Here is a 6,661-nt window from a genome sequence, read left to right on the forward strand (position 1 = left end):
GGTTAAAAATAATAAAGTGGGAAACCAGTCAAGCAACTTGCAGTAACCTGGATGAGCAATGATGTAGCTCAGATCAGAGTAGGGTCAGTGGAGATGGTGGGATGCTAGAGTATTTTAAAGCTAGAGCCAATCTGATTTCCTGCCTTATCAAATGGGGAGTGAGAGAGAAAAGGTAAATAGTGACTCCAAAGAGAAACCAAAAACTAAAAAATTACCTCTAGGAGGAAAGAGAAACAGATAGTAAGGCAGCCAAGGATGGAAGGTAGATTTTTAAAATTTATCTTATTTTGTAAATTTGACATTAGAATCATATAAATGTTTTATAGAAGTGTAAAACAAAATTAAATCAAAATGACCAATCTGACAAATAACCTATTCCAGAATATATTTTTTAAAAAATCTACAAATCAGCCCAAAAAAGAGAAAAGGTCAACCCAGCTATAAAATGAACAAGGAATTTGAATGGATTTACACAAGAGATGGTACACAAATGACCAATAAATATAGGAAAAACTATTTAACATCATTAGTCCCAAGGAAATGCAAATTAAAACCACAGTGGGCAGTCCCCTTGTGGCCCAGTGGTTAGGTTTCAGGCTTTCCCTGGATTCAATACCTGATGGGGGAACTGAGATCCCACAAGCCTCGTGGCATGACACAATATATACATATATATATATATAAACCTACAGTGTAACATTCAGTTCAGTTCAGTCGCTCAGTCGTGTCCGACTATTTGCAACCCCATGAATCGCAGCACGCCAGGCCTCCCTGTCCATCACCAACTCCCGGAGTTCACTCAGACTCAAGTCCATTGAGTCAGTGATGCCATCCAGCCATTTTATCCTCTGTCATCCCCTTCTCCTGCCCCCAATCCCTCCCAGCATCAGAGTCTTTTCCAATGAGTCAACACTTCTTGTGAGGTGGCCAAAGTACTGGAGTTTCAGCTTTAGCATCATTCCTTCCAAAGAGATCCCAGGGTTGATCTCCTTCAGAATGGACTGGTTGGATCTCCTTGCAGTCCAAGGGACTCTCAAGAGTCTTCTCCAGCACCACAGTTCAAAAGCATCAATTCTTCGGCGCTCAGCCTTCTTTACAGTCCAACTCTCACATCCATACATGACTACTGGAAAAACCATAGCCTTGACTAGACGGACCTTAGTTGGCAAAGTAATGTCTCTGCTTTTGCATATGCTATCTAGGTTGGTCATAACTTTTCTTCCAAGGAGTAAGCATCTTTTAATTTCATGGCTGCAGTCACCATCTGCAGTGATTTTGGAGCCCCAGAAAATAAAGTCTGACACTGTTTCCACTGTTTCCCCATCTATTTCCCATGAAGTGATGGGACTGGATGCCATGATCTTCGTTTTCTGAAGGTTGAGCTTTAAGCCAACTTTTTCCCTCTCCTCTTTCACTTTCATCAAGAGGCTTTTTAGTTCATCTTCCCTTTCTTCCATAAGGGTGGTGTCATCTGCATATCTGAGGTTATTGATATTTCTCCCGGCAATCTTGATTCCAGCTTGTGTTTCTTCCAGTCCAGCGTTTCTCATGATGTAGTCTGCATATAAGTTAAATAGGCAGGGTGACAATATACAGCATTGACGTACTCCTTTTCCTATTACTTATTTACAAAATGGCAGTAATTAAAAATCCAATAACACCAAATGTTAGCAAGGATGTAGAACTCTCATATATGGCTAATAGTAGTGTAAAATGTTATAATTTCTTTATAAAAAGTATTTGGAGCTTTTTATAAATCTAAACCTTCATAACCTAGGAATCCCACTCCTAAGCATTTACCCCAGAAGAATTAACACATATATATTCACAAAGAGATTCATTTTTCATAGCAACTTTATTCATAGCAGCCAAAACTGGAAACAACACAACCATCAATTTAAAAATGGATAAACAAATTGTGTTACCTTCATGCAATAGAATACTACTCAGCTATAAAAAGAAACTACAAGTATACACAACATAGGTGAAAAATAAAAAATACATTATGTTGAAACAAAAGAAAACATAAGAATGTTGAGTTGGTCTCCTGAGAAGTAGATACCAAGATGTGGTTAGATGTGCAAGAGATTTATTAGGGGAGTATATTGGTTATCTTGTCATGCAGGAGACACAGGTTCAGTTCTCCAGGGGTTGGGAAGATCCACTGGAGAAGGAAATGGCAACCTACTCCAGTATTCTTGCCTGGGAAATACCATGGACAGAGGAGCCTAGTGGGCTACAGTCCATGGCATGGCAAAAGAGCTGGACAGGATTGAGTGACTAAACAACAATATTGGTTATCTATTGTTTTGAAACTGATTACTCTAAAATCAGCAGCCTAACCTAACAAATATGTATTATCTAACAGTTTTCTTTTTTTAAGATTATTTATTTTTGGCTGCACTGGGTCTTTGTTGCTGCCTGCGTGTTTTCTCTCTAGTTGCAGTGAGCAGGGGAGAGGTGGGAGCAGTCTACTTTTTAGCGCTGTGCCCGGCTTTTTGATTGCAGTGACTTCTCTTGTTGCAGAGCACAGGATCTAGAGCACAGGCTCAGTAGTTGTGGCACACGGGCTTAGTTGCTCTGCAGCATGTGGGATCTTCTGGGACCAGGGATCAAACTTGTGTCCCCTGCATTGCAGGTGGATTCTTAACCACTAGACCACCAAGGTAGCGCTCACACAGTCTTTAAGGATCTGAAATTGAGGAGCAAATTAGGTGAGTGGTTTTGGCTTAGGATTGTAGTCCTACAACCATGAGGTTGTAGTCAAGATGTCAATTGGGGTTATAGTAATCTGAAGGCTTGACTGAGACTGGATGATCTGCTTCCAAGATGGCTCATTCAAATGGCTATTTTCAGGAAACCTCAACTCCTCACCATGTAGGACTCTCCATCGGTCTACTTGAGTATCCTTATAACATGGCAAAAGCCAGGAAGTAAGGAGGGAGCTACAGTGCCTTTTAATGACACAGTGTTTGAAGTTAGGTATCATCATTTCTGCTTTGTTTTATTTTATTTATATACAGAAGCAAGTCACTGAGTCTAGTCTACTCTCAAGAGGAAGGAAATTGACTCTACCTTTGAAGGATGTGTCAATGAATTTGTGGATATATTTTAAATCACCACATGGAGAGACCAGTGGAAGGCAGACAGAGCCCCAGACCAAGATATAGTGGAAAGAGAGAGGAAACGAATGAGGATTGGAAATGAGTGTTGTCCTGCAGCATAGTTTCAAGAAAGGTTTGGTCAGGTTGATGAAGAGTCTTCAAGTCAAAGGACCTGTTGGAAGAATCTTTTTAATCACAGGATTAGGCCTGCCTTTGTAGCCCTGCTCTTCTCTGGCATTGGCTGGGATCAGCCTAAGGAAGTGTGGCTTTGGTGCAGATGTGGGAGTAGATCCAGAGTGGCAGCAGGAGGGTTCATCAACTAAATATACTCTCTGAAAGGTTTCAGTAGTGCATATTCATGGTCACTATGAGTACATACTGCATCAATAAGTTTTTGTGAAGTTCTAGAATGGGCAAAGCTTATCTACAGTGATAGAAGGCAAATAAGTGTTTCCTGATGCTGGGGAGGGGATGGGAATCGATTGCAAAGGGTACACAAAGAAACTTTTGGGGTGATGAAAATGTTCTGTACTTGATTATGGTAGTGGTTATGCACATATATACATTTGTTGAGCTCATCAAACTCTACACTTAAAACAGGAACACTTTGTTGAACATAAATAATATATAAATTTACTGAAAAACACAGTGAGATACCACTTCACATTACCTATACCAAACATCAGTGAGAATGTGCAGCACCTGATACTCTGATATGTTGTTAGTGGGAGTATAAAATTATACAACCATTTTGGAAAGCTGTTTGTCATTTCTCTCTTAAAAGTTAAAGAAATGCTGTTTGTTTAACTGCAACCGTTCCACTCCTGGATATCAGCCCAAGAGAAATGAAAATGTATGTTCCCCAAAAGACTTATTTATGAATGTTCATAGGCGCTTTATTTATAATGGTCCAAATGACCCAAAGATCCATCAACAGGCAAATTGATAAATTGTGGAACATGTACACAGTAGAATACTGCAGAGCGGATTTGTGCAGCAATACGTATGAATCTCAGATATGGTGTGTTGAGCAAAGAAGATGCATGCAAAAGACCACATAGTGTGTGACTGTTTGATTAGTCTCTCAGTCGTGTCCGACTCTTTGCAACCTCATGGACTGTAGCCTGCTAGGTACCTCCGCTGTCCATGGGCATTCTCCAAGCAAGAATACTGGAGTGGGTTGCCATGCCCTCCTCCAGGGGATCTTCTTAACCCAGGGATTGAACCCAGGTCTCCCACATTGCAGGTGGATTCTTTACAGTCTGAGCCACCAGGGAAGCCCTTCCCTGTATGATTACCTTTATGTAAAATTGTTGAGCAGGAGAAACTAATACATAGTGATAGAAATTAGAATATATTTTCCATGAAAAAACTCTCTGGAGTGAGGAAGATATTTTTATATCTTGATTAGTATGTAAGTTTAATAGATATATATGTTTATCAAGACACATCAAATTATACAACTAAGAGCTTTGCAAAAACAAAGAGCTTTGCATTTCACTGTATTTAAATTTTACCTCATAAAAAAATAAAGAAGTCACTAAAAATAAAAATCAAAGTGAAATAAATTAATCTCTGTATTAAATTGGTGGAATTCTTTCAGATGACTTTAAAATATGGTAGTTTAACTGCATGTTTTTTCAAAAATTTTTATTGTGGTAAAATACATGTAGAATTTACTATTTTAATCGTTTTAATTGTATAGTTCAGTGATATTAAATATGTTCATAATGTTGTGGAACTATCACCATCATCCATCTCCATAGCCCCACCATTTTTTTAAACCTACAGTAGTCAGTAGTCCCAGGTGGTCTCCCATCCATATGTTAACCAGATCCAACCCTGCTTAGCTTCTGAGATCAGATGAGATCAGGCACACTCAGGAGGGTATGGCCATAGCCTCCATACTTCTTTTTATCTTGTAAAACTGAAACTCAATATACTCATTAAATAATGATGCCCAATTCTCCTCCATACCCCCTCAGTTGAGTTCAGTTCAGTTCAGTCGCTCAGTCGTGTCTGACTCTTTGCGACCCCATGAATCGCAGCACGCCAGGCCTCCCTGTCCATCACCAACTCCTGGAGTTCACTCAGAGTTGCGTCCATCAAGTCAGTGATGCCATCCAGCCATCTCATCCTCGGTCGTCCCTTTCTCCTGCCCCCAATCCCTCCCAGCATCAGATTTTTTTCCAATGAGTCAACTCTTTGCATAAGGTGGCCAAAGTACTGGAGTTTCAGCTTTAGCATCATTCCTTCCAAAGAGATCCCAGGGTTGATCTCCTTCAGAATGGACTGGTTGGATCTCCTTGCAGTCCAAGGGACTCTCAAGAGTCTTCTCCAACACCACAGTTCAAAAGCATCAATTCTTCGGCGCTCAGCCTTCTTTACAGTCCAACTCTCACATCCATACATGACCACAGGAAAAACCATAGCCTTCACTAGACGGACCTTAGTTGGCAAAGTAATGTCTCTGCTTTTGCATATGCTACCTAGGTTGGTCATAACTTTTCTTCCAAGGAGTAAGCGTCTTTTAATTTCATGGCTGCAGTCACCATCTGCAGTGATTTTGGAGCTCAAAAAAATAAAGTCTGACACTGTTTCTACTGTTTCCCCATCTATTTCCCATGAAGTGAGGGGACCAGATGCCATGATCTTCGTTTTCTGAATGTTGAGCTTTAAGCCAACTTTTTCCTTCTCCTCTTCCACTTTCATCAAGAGGCTTTTTAGTTCATCTTCCCTTTCTTCCATAAGGGTGGTGTCATCTGCATATCTGAGGAGATTGATACTTCTCCCGGCAATCTTGATTCCAGCTTGTGTTTCTTCCAGTCCAGTGTTTCTCATGATGTACTCTGCATATAAGTTAAATAAGCAGGGTGACAATATACAGCCTTGACATACTCCTTTTCCTATTTGGAACCAGTCTGTTGTTCCATGTCCAGTTCTGTTGCTTCCTGGCCTGCATACAGATTTCTAAAGAGGCAGGTTAGATGGTCTGGTATTCCCATCTCTTCCAGAATTTTCCACAGTTTATTGTGATCCACACAGTCAAAGGCTTTGGCATAGTCAATAAAGCAGAAATAGATGTTTTTCTGGAACTCTCTTGCTTTTTCCATGATCCAGCGGATGTTGGGAATTTGATCTCTAGTTCCTCTGCCTTTTCTAAAACCAGCTTGAACATCAGGGAGTTCACGGTTCATGTATTGCTGAAGCCTGGCTTGGAGAATTTTGAGCATTCCTTTACTAGCGTGTGAGATGAATGCAATTGTGCGGTAGTTTGAGCATTCTTTGGCATTGCCTTTCTTTGGGATTGGAATGAAAACTGACCTTTTCCAGTCCTGTGGCCACTGCTGAGTTTTCCAAATTTGCTGGCATATTGAGTGCAGCACTTTCACAGCATCATCTTTCAGGATTTGAAACAGCTCTACCGGAATTCCATCACCTCCACTAGCTTTGTTCGTAGTGATGCTTTCTAAGGCCCACTTGACTTCACATTCCAGGATGTCTGGCTCTAGATTAGTGATCACACCATCATGATTATCTGGGTCATGAAGATCCTT

At 40.5% G+C, this 6,661-nt stretch overlaps 1 pseudogene; it reads right to left on the minus strand.

The window, feature by feature from the left end:
- Window positions 1-4,886: 4,886 nt before the first annotated feature.
- On the minus strand, window positions 4,887-5,005 carry LOC120875768 (annotated as a pseudogene).
- Between the last annotated feature and the right edge of the window lie 1,656 nt (window positions 5,006-6,661).

This window comes from Oryx dammah, unplaced genomic scaffold, assembly GCF_014754425.2.
Source record: "Oryx dammah isolate SB20612 unplaced genomic scaffold, SCBI_Odam_1.1 HiC_scaffold_16, whole genome shotgun sequence".
In the NCBI taxonomy this organism is placed as follows: domain Eukaryota; kingdom Metazoa; phylum Chordata; class Mammalia; order Artiodactyla; family Bovidae; genus Oryx; species Oryx dammah.